Here is a 14358-nt window from a genome sequence, read left to right on the forward strand (position 1 = left end):
CTGGCGTGCCACAGGGGAGTGTTATGGGACCATTACTTTTCACAATATATATAAATGACCTAGTAGATAGTGTCGGAAGTTCAATGCGGCTTTTCGCGGATGATGATGTAGTATACAGAGAAGTAGCACCATTAGAAAATTGTAGCGAAATGCAGGAAGATCTGCAGCGGATAGGGACTTGGTGTAGGGAGTGGCAACTGACCCTTAACACAGACAAACTTAATGTAGTGCGATTACATAGAAAGAAGGATCCTTAATTGTATGAGTATATGATAGTGGAGCAAACACTGGTAGCAGTTACTTCTGTAAAATATCTGGGAGAATGCGTACGGAACGATTTGAAGTGGAATGATCATATAAAATTAATTGTTGGTAAGGCGGGTACCAGGTTGAGATTCATTGCGAGAGTCCTTAGAAAATGTAGTCATCAACAAAGGAGGTGGCTTACAAAACACTCGTTCGACCTATACTTGAGTATTGCTCATAAGTGTGGGATCCGTACCAGATCGCGTTGACGGAGGAGATTGAGAAGATCCAAAGAAGAGCGGCGCGTTTCGTCACAGGGTTATTTGATAACTGTGGTAGCGTTACGGAGATGTTTAGCAAACTCAAGTGGCAGACTCTGCAACAGAGGCGCTCTGCATCGCGCTATAGCTTGCTCGCCAGGTTTCGAGAGGGTGCGTTTCTGGATGAGGCATCGAATATATTGCTTCCCCCTACTTATACCTCCCGAGGAGATCACGAATGTAAAATTAGAGAGATTCGAGCGCGCACGGAGGCTTTCAGAAAGTCGTTCTTCCCGCGAACCAATATGCGACTGGAACAGGAAAGGGAGGTAATGACAGTGGGACGTAAAGTGTCCTCCGCCACACGCCGTTTGGTGGCTTGTGGAGTATAAATGTAGATGTAGATGTAGACAAGCTTTGCACGAAAGAAAATGTATGGAAGAGCAACTGGGAAATTGGGAAATTAAACTCAATTCTCGAAGATCATCACTTGAGAACGGCTCGGCTGTTTTGGTTCAATATTTTTTGTAGTGTTCTTAATTGTGAATGGTAATGCTATTTATGGCATAAAAAAGAAAAGAAAAAGATTGCGATCTGTTTGACGGTTGTAATGTCACACGTTTTCATATCAAAAGAGTTATCTATGAAGTTGGATCATGGTTACTGCAAGTCTCGGAAAGTTCTCGACTGGTTCATTTAAAATTTTACATAACACTCTAATATTGTGACTGACATAGATGATAGGTAGTAGATTTTTCTAATATGTGTAATATATAAAGGGGGAATCGTTTTCTCCACAAATCTCGAAAAATTATGTACCGATTTAATTCAGATTCTCACATGATGCTCTGCTGAACATTCAGATGGAAATGGGCGTCGATAGCGCGAGGAGAAGATGGACTGAAAGAGAGAGGAGGAGGAAGCTACTCCCAGAGAGATGGTAGAAGTTGTAGTAGTACGTGTTGCCATAAAGCACGCCTCACTTTCCTTTTACAAGATCGATGAACGATGTTCTTGTGGAAAAAGTAACTTTAATTCGTAGTGGAGTAAAGTGGGTCTACTGTGCCTGGGTTTGTTGGAAATTATGTGCAGATATGGGAAAGAAATCTATGGGCACAATCTAGAAACCGACGACAGATATGTGATTTGGAATGATCAGTGAGGAGCCGCTAGCACTTTGCAGTCGTGTTTTGGGAGTGCTATGGACTTCAAAGACGAAACGGAACAGACGACAATGGTCAGGCACAAAAGAAGTCAGGCACAAAAGAATAATGAATGTCGTTGAAGTCTTCTTGGGCTATCACCCAAGTCAAGGCATCATGTTGCAGCAACGCTTCAACAAATTTGCTACTTGCGATATTCAGGCGAAATGTCGAGTTCGTGTCCTGTCCGGTTCTTTATAGCCTGTTGTCTGAGTCGGCGGTGGCGCCTGTCGCACGCCCCTTGAATGGGTATCTTAGTCGGGTGAGGGGGGGGGGGGGGGGGGAAGGGTGGAGGGGGCAGGAAGATAGTCGCGGCCGATGGTGTTGAGGGCTCCCTGCTAATGCTTTTAGGGGAGCATTGAAACACCGGGTATGAACATGTTGTCTGTAATGGTTTGTTACATGGGTGTTGTTGTGAGTTCATAAGTTACTTGAGAATTGAAGAATTATGGACATTATTTAAATGGAGAAGCTCTCTTGCAGCCTTTGCCTCACTGCAACAGGAAACCGAATCCGCTGTAGATACGTGACACTGCATATCAGGACCACAACATGAAGAGAAAACAAGACGGCGACTCAGAAATTAGGAGAAAAAGGTAACTGTTTGTACTTGGGAACGGGCAAAAACACTCCATATCGCAAGATGTTCACTTAAAGTCAACACACAACAAGGAAATCACCTCATGTGGCGATCGCAACAGGACAGATACGAGAAAATTTTAAATAAGACAGCAATAACAAGAAATAGTAGTAGGAAGTAGATAAGTGATCAATAGCCATATCGTAAGCATATACCTCGTAACGGTACTAATGGCAGCAAACATGTCTGAAGCTAAGGAGATTGTGGCTTTAATTAAGTCTCTACAATTTAGACTGTCACGACCTCTGACTAAAGGAATACCAGCTGGCTGTAGCAACCAGATAAACAACAAATATTATTCACATGTTGCAGTATGTTGACTGTGAAAACCGTTGATTAAAATTTGATGACCGTATAAGTACATTAATAAGGGACCACAGTTTTTATTATGATGAACACTATAAGTTGGAAGATAATGTAGACTATATTGCTACCACAACCAGAAGTATGGAACCTATGGCTTTAGTGGTAATTCTAGATAAACTTAAAGCATTAGTAGAACTAGAGGAACTGTCTCAAAATAGAAAAAGTCAAGCAGATAAACTACATAAGCTGTCCCAAAGTAAAAGAAAAATTTTACACGATTCAGCCACAAAAGTAGACAAAATTCCAAATTAGAGGAAATCTTAGTGAATTGACGTAAGGAGTTCGAAACGAAAATAGTCGAGCATTGTGATATTGTGAGACAAGAAATGAAAAAACAACTAAGAGACAAATAAGAAGATGACAGTTCGAGAAATTATCTCAGACCAGTTATGAAACTATATGCAATCAAATCTTAGAGACTTAAGATGGAGTACAAATATTAGAATTCAATAGTAATGCTATTTAAAATTTCTAGCGACCCAAATACTTTAACTAATTTGGAGAAGTGTCTAGAACGGATAGTATAGCAAAAAGTACACGGAGCCGAAGATACAAACAGAGCTGTCCCAAATTCTGTGGAAGGTATTCCCAATAATAAGGTTGTGTTACAGAAATTATAGAAAGAATTAGAAGACACAGAGCAGTAAATTAAAAGTAAAATAGTTACATCTAGCATATGATTATCGCCAGAATTATTAGAAGAATTACAAACTGCAAAAGGAGTTGTTTGAGATAAACAGTTTCCAAAGTTTAAGCCCGAAAAAGAAGTACATCCAACGTAATTCATAAGAGTAAGTTATCGAGGTAAACCTCAGAAATGGATAATAATTAAAATAATGAATTTTGCACTAGGACATTTACGAGCTGATGCAGCAGGAGGGGAAGAGCTCTTTCAGACGAATTTAAAACATGTGACGATTTCCATGAAAGAATTAAGAGTAAGTATTGGGCCACAAGTTCGTAAAAAAACTGACACTACGCAATCATAGAGGGTGGAATTATTGGTAGTTGGGAGCACCAATGTTAGGCGCCTTATGGTGCCCTTTATGGACATGGCTACTAGGAGGGGAAGAAAGCGAATGTGCACTTCATGTGCATACCGAGAGGAGTCATTGCAGGCGTGGAACAGGTCTTCCTGGTGCTATGAAGAGCTTAGGGTGCAGCCAACTGCAGGTGGTACCAATGACATGTGTTGCTTTGGATGGGATGAAATCATCTTTGGTTTCGAGCGGCTAGCAGAAGTGGTGAAGGTTGCCAACCTTGCATGCGATATGAAAGAGGAGCTCACCATTTGGAGCGTAGTCGACAGGACCGATTGTGGACCTCTGCTAGAGTCGAGTGGAGGGTCTGAATCAGAGGATTGCGACCGTGTAGGTTTCAGGTACCTCGACTTTCGCCATAGGGTGGTTGGGTCACGGCTTCCGATGAATGGATCAGGAGTGGTGTGGGTTCATAAACAAATAGGATTAACAGAGTACATCGTGAAAGTCCAAGGAAGAGCAGGACGTTTAATACCATCGAGAAGGGCAGAGAGTGTCACTGAAATGATACATATTCCGTTTACCGTCGCAGCGGAATCTTCTTAGGAAATTTCAATCACCAACTTCCTCCTTCGAGTGAAAAATATTTTTTTTTTCCTTCCGACCTGCATAGAAAAAGACGATCATCACCAACATTCTCTTCCGAATGCAAAATATTTTTTTTTCATTCCGATCTGCATAGATAGAAACGATCGTTATAATAAAGTCAGGAAGATCAAAGCTCGCACAGAGAGAGATAAGTGCTGCTTTTCGCGCGCGCTGTCCGAGAACGGAATAATAGTGAATTGTTGTTGAGGTGGTTCGGTGAACAGTCTGCCAGGCACTCAAGTGTTATTTGCAGAGTAGCCATGTAGATGTCATTATAGATGTAGATTAGATTCTAAACACTATAATATTTCATGGGATGCACATAAAATGTATACCGAGCGGCATCAGCCTAGATGCAAGTACCTAGATAACCTAGTAGACGAGAAATTTTATAACATTAATACAATAAAAATGATTAAGTCCTCTGGATAATGTACCCTCTTTCCATCTTATAACGAACTATGACTGCCTTGTTCCGACTGGATTGCTTATTTTCTTTGTCTTTAGAATTCTATGAGGCAATTTCTTCCTCTACAGCTATTGTATTTTCTTTGAATTTTCTCCTATTATCTTGGAGAGATTCATGAAGGGTATCTGTTAAGAGGGGTACAGATATACCTACATTTCGAATATTTAAGTATAACGTAATTTTTGTAATTCGTAGGAAGGTAAAGATTTGAGACAAAAATTGAAGCAAATATGAGATTACGACAATTATTAGTTATTTATTTCTACAATCTTTATGAAAATGACCCAACTACTTTTATACATTTTATATGTAGGATTTCGTAGATTCCTCATATAAAGAATAGGTTTGGGTTCATTTATTTTTTCTGAGAGAGGTTAATACAGGAATGAGAAATATGTTTTGCTAAATACAGTAATACCCGTCACATGTTGCGTGTATATAAAATGACGAAGTACTCAAACGGTTGTTAACATCCACAAAGGTGATTAACAAAGACATTAGGACGCATGACAACAACTAAATGACATGTAACGTGTGACTACGAGATCTGTACTGGGTGGGCTAGGATCCGTGTTCGGAGTCTGAGATTGTGAAGCTGTGAGAGTTCGGTCCTTCCGACGTCGCAATCGAGATCCATAGCAGAAGGGGAACCTACGACGGGGGGAGTGGAGAGGGAATCAGTATTTGGACTCAATCTTCTTTTTCTTCTCGATCCTAAAGCACTTATTCTTACACTTCCTTTTCTTTCCTTTCCACTAGGAGTAGAAATCAATTCTTCTTCTTCCCATATGCATATGGTACTACATCGGCAACCATTCTCACAGGAGAAGCTGGTAGATCACGACAGAAATGTCATAGAGAGACAGAGAAAAGCTGTTTCTTTTTATTAAACCTTCAGATCCTCGTGTAAGTTGAGTGGCTGGAGCTTATGGTAGTGATGCCTTCTAAAAATGGGGAGGGTGGGTGGGAGTGCATTGGGAGACAGGACAGAAGGCGCTACAAAGTGACGTAATAATACATGTTAAGTTCTTTATAAGTACTTGTATAGCACAAAGACAGTAACAGTTTGAGACATAGGAAATATAAGAGAAGAAAAAGACGTAAGAAATATTTTATATAGATTTCAAGTAAGATCTCTATGCTGAGAAGGAATCTTCAATATTGTTATAAGTAAAAGCCGTATTGTCAGAGACTAGGAATATTATTGTAAGCACGAAGCTGGAGTATATCCAGATTTCGAGAGCGGTGGGAGAATGAGAGGGTAGATTTACTTAGGAAGAAGGGAACCTATATCTGAGGTCAGGTTTATCCAAAGAAGGAAGGACCTGAGCCATTTTGGTAGGTATGAGAGGGTAGGTTAACCTATGTAAGAGGTAATCTATATATAAGCTCATGTGGAACGAAGGAAGGCAAAACCTGATATTTTTCTATTTTCGATGTTAATCTTTGGCTTACTTATAAGTTTATCCACAATGACCCTAATTGTGTAAGTTATTCCACACGAAACCTTACATGTTAGTGGGGGAATCTGTAATGGTACGTATTACTATAAAGCACAGAAACACGTCTGACTATACGTGAGAAAAATGTTATTTTAATTAGTAGTAGTGTAAAGACGCTCTATTGTGCCCTGGTTTACGTAATCTGGACTGGCCAGCGAGGGCTCACTAACACTCCGTACTCGTGTTTTGGGAGTGGTTTGAACTCCAAAGAAGAAAGGGGACTGACGACAACAGTCAAGCACAAAAGAAAAATGAATGTGGTTGTACAGACACTATGTCATTCTGTCTGGAATCAAGTACGACCTTATTTTTTTGGTGAAGGTCTCAAGCACCATATATGAACAGGATATCTGTAAGACTTTGTTAATTATCAGCTGTTGTGAGTTCGTAATTTGTTTGAATATGGAAGAATTATGGAAACAGTTTTTGTGGTTTCGTAGTGAGTTATTTAAATGTACAAGCTCCCTTATAGCCCTCATCCCACTGCAGTCGGAAACGGAGTCAACGGAGTCTGCGGTTAAATATGTGGCACTGCATAGCATGACCACACCATCAAGAGGAAACCAGATGGTGACCGAGAAATTTGGAAATGAATGGGATCGAGCAGACACTTGGCATCTCGCAGTATATCGATAACGTAAAGTCAAGCCACACCAACAAACAACCACCTCCATGTGCATATTTTATAAAGGAAAGGACATGGAGAGTTGGGAGGAGCAGATTGCCAGGGGGAGGGGAGGAGGTTATGCACATAGAGGGGGGAGGTGGAGGAGATGTATGGAGACAGAAGAGGGACGAGAAGATGTGAAGAAAGAAGAGGGTCGAGGAACTGAGGATGTGTGTGCAATTCCCATACGTATTTAGCAACTGCAAAGCACTGCCTAGTTCCTGGCTGATTAATAATAATTAACGCAGGACTCCTTGAGGTGTCATCCGAGGCACCATTACAGCACAGCAGATTGTTGTGGATATTGTATGCCCCGTTTTATTGCCCTTCTTCGCAAGCCTCCCTCGCCTTACATTTCAGTATGGTTGGGGCTGCCTGTGCCTTCACACGGCCAGAGTTTGTACGGCTGGCTTTGTGCTTGCCAAATCCTAACTTGACGATCTAAATCGTCTGATCTTCCCAATTATTCATATTATGGGAAGTTCCCTCCAGCCAGTTTAGAATTTTGACGATAAATATACCCATTGGACAGAATTCTGCACCAAATCCCACATTATCACATTCAACAGTTCAGCCCATTAATGCCAAGCCGAACAATTGCTTGCATTATGGCAGAAGGTGGACCAACGTGTTATTCAATTTCTCAGTTGGTCGGGTAGTTTCTCTTGAATAAATCATCCAACCTTCCTGAAAGTGTAATCATATGTAAGTCGCAGATAATGAGTTCTTTCCCATTTGGGAAATTCTCTCATGGCGTATCCATTTTTTTCTGTCTTAGTGTGTAATAGTTACATCAAAAGAAGCTAATGTAGCACCTACAGGATTCTGTAGTTCTGAAACTTTAATGATATAGTCATTTGTGCTCTTTATTCAGGAAATCTCATTCCTTGAATTTTTTGGATTATGGGGTTTTTGCATTTGGAGTTGAACTCCCGGCCTTGAGTTAATGCATCTCATTATAATACATTTTCGTGCTAGAATTGTTTAAACATGAACTTGAATTAACTAACGTTATTTCCGTATTTCTTCTCGAAATTTACTCTTGGATCTTGTTCAAGCTCAGTGATGTTGTTTTCTAAAAGAACAACGTCAATGTCTGACATATACATCATTTTTCGTAAATACATAATTACTAACTCATACCTTCTCGATAACTGAATCGTTGGCTTCGTTGTGTTGAGTGCAGAACGACCTGTGTTTGTGTCCTGGTACCTCCTCAAATGTTTTTGAGGTAGTGAGGTGCCTCGTGATCTTAAATGAGAGGTAGCTCAACTGAAGAACTAGCGGTGCTATCAGGATTAATCTGCTCAAAAATGGACTGGAGGGATTGGTGAAACACTGGTCACATGTCCCACGAACACAGACCACTGCGTGTTTGGCATCATAAGGCTAGTCAGAACAAGTCTTAGGCCTAACCTCTGATTAGCGTTTACGTTTTACGTTACCTTAGTCAGCTTTCACCGTCATGGCATTGTTAAGTTTCGTGTTTAAACTGTGAAAATATTTCTCTCTTCAGAAACAGTTTTCTGGTTTCATTAATGGTCATTTATGTTCTTGTGAATGGTTTTATTTGTATGTTTCATACGACAACGTGTTCATGATATTTAATTCTACTGAGTCAGTTGAGTTCTTAATGTGCATTGTGAAGAATTGTATACTACTGTTGACTACCTGTGTCTTACATTGTGCTTGAACCATCTCCTGAATAATTGATATTCTTTTTTACTAAGAGACTTTGGTAGCCATTGCTATGTCTGTAATTTAAGGCTATTCTTGAATTTAAACCATTCATGTGAAAAAATATTTTATAATACTAATGCATAAGAAGTTTCATCTCCAGTCTTCTCTTATTATACTGTATTGGTGAAGTGTTTCGAAAACAAGTGTGCGCCTAAATGATCTGGTGATAAATTACGGCATGAATTAATCGACATTTCATGACATTAAAATATTATAAACGTACTCCCCGAACTTTTTTGAAAATTATCCTTTGCTTTTTATCTATTTACAGTTCTTTGATTCGCAAATTTTACTTTAACACTAAAAATCTCACAATGGGAACGTCGATTTAGCCTAACATCGTTCTAAGGACAATATAAATAATTTATTAAATGATTTCTGCCTAGGTAATGAACCCGAGGGATCAAAAATGTCCTGTGTGACTTAAAAAAACCACAAAATTTACTATGTTTCAAGGGTTATTGTTAATACTTAAATAGTGACGGCTTTGTACATTGACACGTATGAAATAAATGATAAGTAAATGGGGGCTAGAGTTAGGTCTGAATAGCAGCTAAAATACGTATATAATAATTTAGATGTTGAGAAACCGAACATTTTTAAGATCACTTAAAACTGATTAATATGTAGTTTTATCACGATCCATTCAGTGTAAAGGAACTGCAATAAATGAAAAATTAAGTGAAGTTACTATGCCATATTTAAAAATGTTTCTAATTTAACATGTTATACGATGATACATAGTGTGTGTAACAGTGTAACATGTAACATTCAAAAGTCATGAAAGCAGCTTGTGAACGAGAAAGAGACATGGAGGCAGACGAAGGATTCAAACAGATAACGTAATGGTAAGACATATCTTTCGAAAACAGATTTTAAATTCTAAAACATTTCCGTTACCAGATGTATAGTCGGACCATAGTTTATTGCTTATCATCAGCGAATTAAAACTGAAGAAATTGCAGAAATATGGGTTATTAAAGAGATTGGAAATTGATAAGTTGAAAGAAACAGAGGTTACTGCAACGTCCAAAGGGAACATTGATAAACGATTATCTGATACAGGAGTAAGGAACACAATAAAAGACGAATTAGTAGCTTTGACAGACCGTGTATTAAAGACAGAAAATACCCAAATAAGCACAAAAATCCGTGTATACCGTGCCATATATCTAATCTATCTAAGGAAAGGTTAGAATATAAAAAGAGCAAATGATAGGCAGAGAGAAATAAAGACGTCGAAAAACTAAATTTGACAGAAACTGCAAAATGTGAAAGCCGTAATGGCTAGAACAGTAATGCAAGAATCCAGGAGTGTGCCTAACACGGGGAAAGGTTTGGCTAAAACACAAGGAGCGAGAAGATTGCTACAGCTTGTACTAAATCAAGACTACAGTCGAAGGACATGCAAGGGAAGAAGTAGTTCAATTGTAATGAGGCAGTACAACAGCCTGCCCCCTTATGTTATTAATGCTGCATAATGAGTAGGCAGTAAAGGAAACCTAGAAGAAATTTGGAAAAGGAATTTAAGTTCACCGAGAAGAAACGAAAATTTTCAGTTTCGCTAATGATGTTTTAATTTTATCAGAGAGACTTGTGGACCTAGAATAGCACTTTTGTGAACGAGTTGTCTTGGAAATAGGTTGTAAAATTAAAAAAAATTAAATGAAGGATAGTGAGCTGAAGTCTTATTAAATTATGTGAGACTGAAGCAATTAGAATAGCAAATGAGACACTAAAATAAATAGGTGTTTTGCTCTTAGGGCAGAAGAGTAAATAATTAAGATCAAATTATTTAACCTCTAATATTGGTTTAAATGCTAGGAACCGTTTTGTGAAACTATTCATCTGGGTGTAGATTTACGCAGAAATGAAAGACAGAAGAAAAGCAGTTGAAACTTGAAGAGAATACAAACCTTTGAAATATGGTATAACAGGAGAATGTTGAAGATGAGATGGATGGTCCTAATAACTTCTGAAGAGGCGCACAACTTAATTGGGGTAAAAAGAAATGTACAGCCAGATTCAGTAAGTGAAGCACTCATTTGCTACGATAAGTCTTCATGCTTGAAGGAATCATAAAGTTAGTAATAGAGAGAGTGTTGGAAGATAATAGAGGAGACCACGGTTTCGAAGGCAACTAAAAGATGGATGTAGGTTACAGTAGTTATTTGCAAATGAAGAATTTTGCACAGAATAGCGTAACATGGCGAGCTGCATCACATCAGTTTTCAGACTAAGGACTATTACAACAACAATTTATATTCCTTGATTTGCTGAAACTCTATATGATAATACACAGGTCAGGCTGCTTGGGTTCAGTCTGACCTTCTCTGTTTAAACTAATATACTGAACCTATATTGGACGAAATGACTCGTCATAATCTCGTGATGTGCCTGATCTTGTTAAAATTCACACCTGTGCAACGTCGCAGTAAATCATTATGATAAAGAATAATACTGAATACGAAGTGAAAATTTGACTGAAGAAATAGCGTATTAATCTTTTCCGATTGCTTTTTCCTACTTAGAAATAGAGTCGACATTTTTATATAGCTTTTGGTACTTTTAAGGACATTTTGGTTTTGGGTGCGATTACTGATCTCATTACTCATCTTAGTAAAAAATCTGTGCTCCCTCTGGTTGTGTCTAGCGTAGACATCATGTTCAAGTGCCATAACATTTTCAAAATGCTTGCGTAGCATGTAAATGGAACGGGAAATGGGTACCAGCCAAGAATTTTCCTAGCTGGATACGGAAAGACGCCCCAAAGCAACATCCATGCTGACCGTTTCACCAGCTCTCGTCGTTGATCTGGGGCTGGCTCACTTCTCCGTGTTGCAGAAGCTGGCTGGTAAAGACTTGCTACTAATGTTAATTTTTATTAAATGCTTGGAATAACCTTTCGCTTATTAACAGTCAGGATGAGGTCTTACTCTATGGTTGTTTTATTATCTTTCTCAACAAGTGGACATTCACTTGTAGTGAATACAGCAGTCGAATAAAGGAATGTAAGTCAAGTAGAATACAATACCTCTATTTGTCTCTTTAGAATTGGGGTTTGCATTAAACGACATAAGTCCAACATATAAGCTCGCAAATAATCTGGAATTACGCATTAGCTGTATAAAATAGCTGAAATTCATTTTCATTGTACGCATTTGCCAATTAATTTTATGGAATAACCTCCAATAGGAGATTCATAATATGGAACTAAAAACTGCTGAAAACGAAAATCACAAAAGTGTTTTACCAATGCTGGAATTTGCCTACCTCATGATTTTTTTCAAAACAAATGTTTTACTAACATAGGCCACCGTACCTGTACCCAATGTAAGTGGCTGCTAGCAAGAGAGCGTCTCCTACTGCCTACGGGGTAGGCAGCCAGTAATATAGCCTTCAGTATTAAAACTTCACGAGCTCTAAGAAGTCAGTCTCAATAGCATAATCGTTCACAAAGATAATGAAAATTAAGCTAATGGATCACTTAATGCAGACTTTTCAGTAAAGAACAGTTTGACTTTAGGCCTAGAAAATGGTCAACATTTTTGGTTTCACCATTTACATTAGCAGTTCCAGAAAAATCAATTGAAGGAGATCATATAAGTGATATTCCGAGACCCAGCTAAAACATTTGACACAGTTAGCACGCAGTTTTGTAAAGAAAACTTCATGGGAATAGAATCATGTAGACAGTAATAAACATTTTCTATCCCGTCTAGAAAACTGAATGGAAAGCATTGAGACATTTTTAATTATTGAAACATTTAGATGTGTTATGAGGAATCTCCTACAGCAAAAAGAGTAGAAGCAGAGATTCAGTCTATTGGGCCAAGACCATTCCGCAGGTGCGGCTCGTGGTTTCTATACTGGGGAAGGCTGCGGCATTTATTGATCGGAGCCAACATAGACCTCGGGTTTAGCTACAGATTAGTTTGACATAAACAACTAAGAATTCAGGAGGATGGGGGTGGGCAGATCACTCTCTACCCATAATTTTACTTACTGTGTCTTCTATAATCAGGTATTAAATATCATTAGAAGCTAACTTCGAGTTAAAATCTTTGGTTAGTGTTTTTATACACCATCATTACATCTTCTGACACTTTGCAGCAAATCATATGAAAAGACGCGTTTCGGAGAGATCTTTAATGCGATGAATGTTCACTTTGCGGCTGCTTAATATTTATGGTGTTTTCAGTTCTAAACGTAAGGCGTTTGTTGTGGTTACCTCCAAAGCTCCAAATTTACCAGTACGCGTGACGATACTGTGATGTTTTGGTGACGTCAAAGGTCTTGTGCTGTGATTGGGTGGCATGAGCAATCCGTGCAACTACCATGTTAATTCACATGTTTGAGAAGCGAACAGTTCGTATTTAGTGTGTATGATGAAAATATGCATTTATGTGAAATAGCGCACTAAAGATCGCTCCAAAATACGTCAATTTTAGTATAGTTTGTTGTGCTAAAGTACACAAAAAGTGAGACTGTAGGGCAACACACTGTACCGGTACCAAAAGTGATTCATTTCAGAAAATGTCATCACGTTTATGACTGGATAAACATGATACTACCCTTTTTTACTCACTTCACTTAATAGGCCAAATAGGACTTCATATAAAGAAATTACCTCTTATCAATTATGAGTGCACTTTTGCTTACCTCAATTCATTTGTTTATAGACGAAGTCAGCTCGTCTTCCCTTCTGCGCAGAATAATGGTCTATGACTACTTCATTCAAATTTGGCTGATTCAGTAATTCTTTTTCTAGCAAACACATTGCAAGCACAGAAAGTCTGTCCTCATTCATAGTGTTGCGCAAGAATGTTTTCACTCTCTGTAACGTAGAGAAGCACCGTTCTGCCTCTCCAGTCGTCATAGGAAAGGTTACTAATATTTGCAGAAGTTCTACACTTTCAGGAAAAGCTTTAGCCAGATTGTTATCGTAAAGAAAGTTCACAAGGTCAAAGTACCTGACGCCTTCATAAAATCTTTTTGGCTGTACAACATGTTCATCTCATGACGTAGATCTGAAGACTGTAAACTGAACAAATTAAGAGCTATTTTAAGGTCTTTTTCCGGAAAAATAGTTTGATGTTTTGCAAACAACGATGGATGAAACAGCTGTGCAATCGATAAGTGATCATTGGATCTGAATCGTTCTCCGATCTGAGTTGTGATGAGGTCGCAAACGTTTCGTGTACGCACTATTCTTGATTCTGTGAAACGTCCCCGTTTTGCTGTTGGTTCCACCTGTTCCCAGTGATCGTCAGTTTCAAGTGAGGTCCTAATTTGCTGGACAGAATCTGCAAAGTGCGATACATATTCAACAGTTTTCACTGCTTCAATATTCCTCTGCTGCCGTTGATTAAACAGAATGTCAAATGAGGCATAACTGTATTAAAAAAATTGAACCAGCAGAAGAAATCTTCGTTTTGCAGGAAACCCTTCAGTCCCGTGGCCTTGTTTATTGTCTTGTAATCACTGGCATCATCATCAATAATTCTTTCTAGGCACTCAACAACTTCCTTTTGGTATGTGTACACAGTAGTTACGCTCCGTGATTTAAAATTCCATCTGATGGACAGGTAGGAATACGCTTCTTCACTACCACGTCAAGAATGGCTGAACGGCTAGA

This window comes from Schistocerca gregaria, chromosome 8 (assembly GCF_023897955.1).
Source record: "Schistocerca gregaria isolate iqSchGreg1 chromosome 8, iqSchGreg1.2, whole genome shotgun sequence".
NCBI classification, from domain to species: domain Eukaryota; kingdom Metazoa; phylum Arthropoda; class Insecta; order Orthoptera; family Acrididae; genus Schistocerca; species Schistocerca gregaria.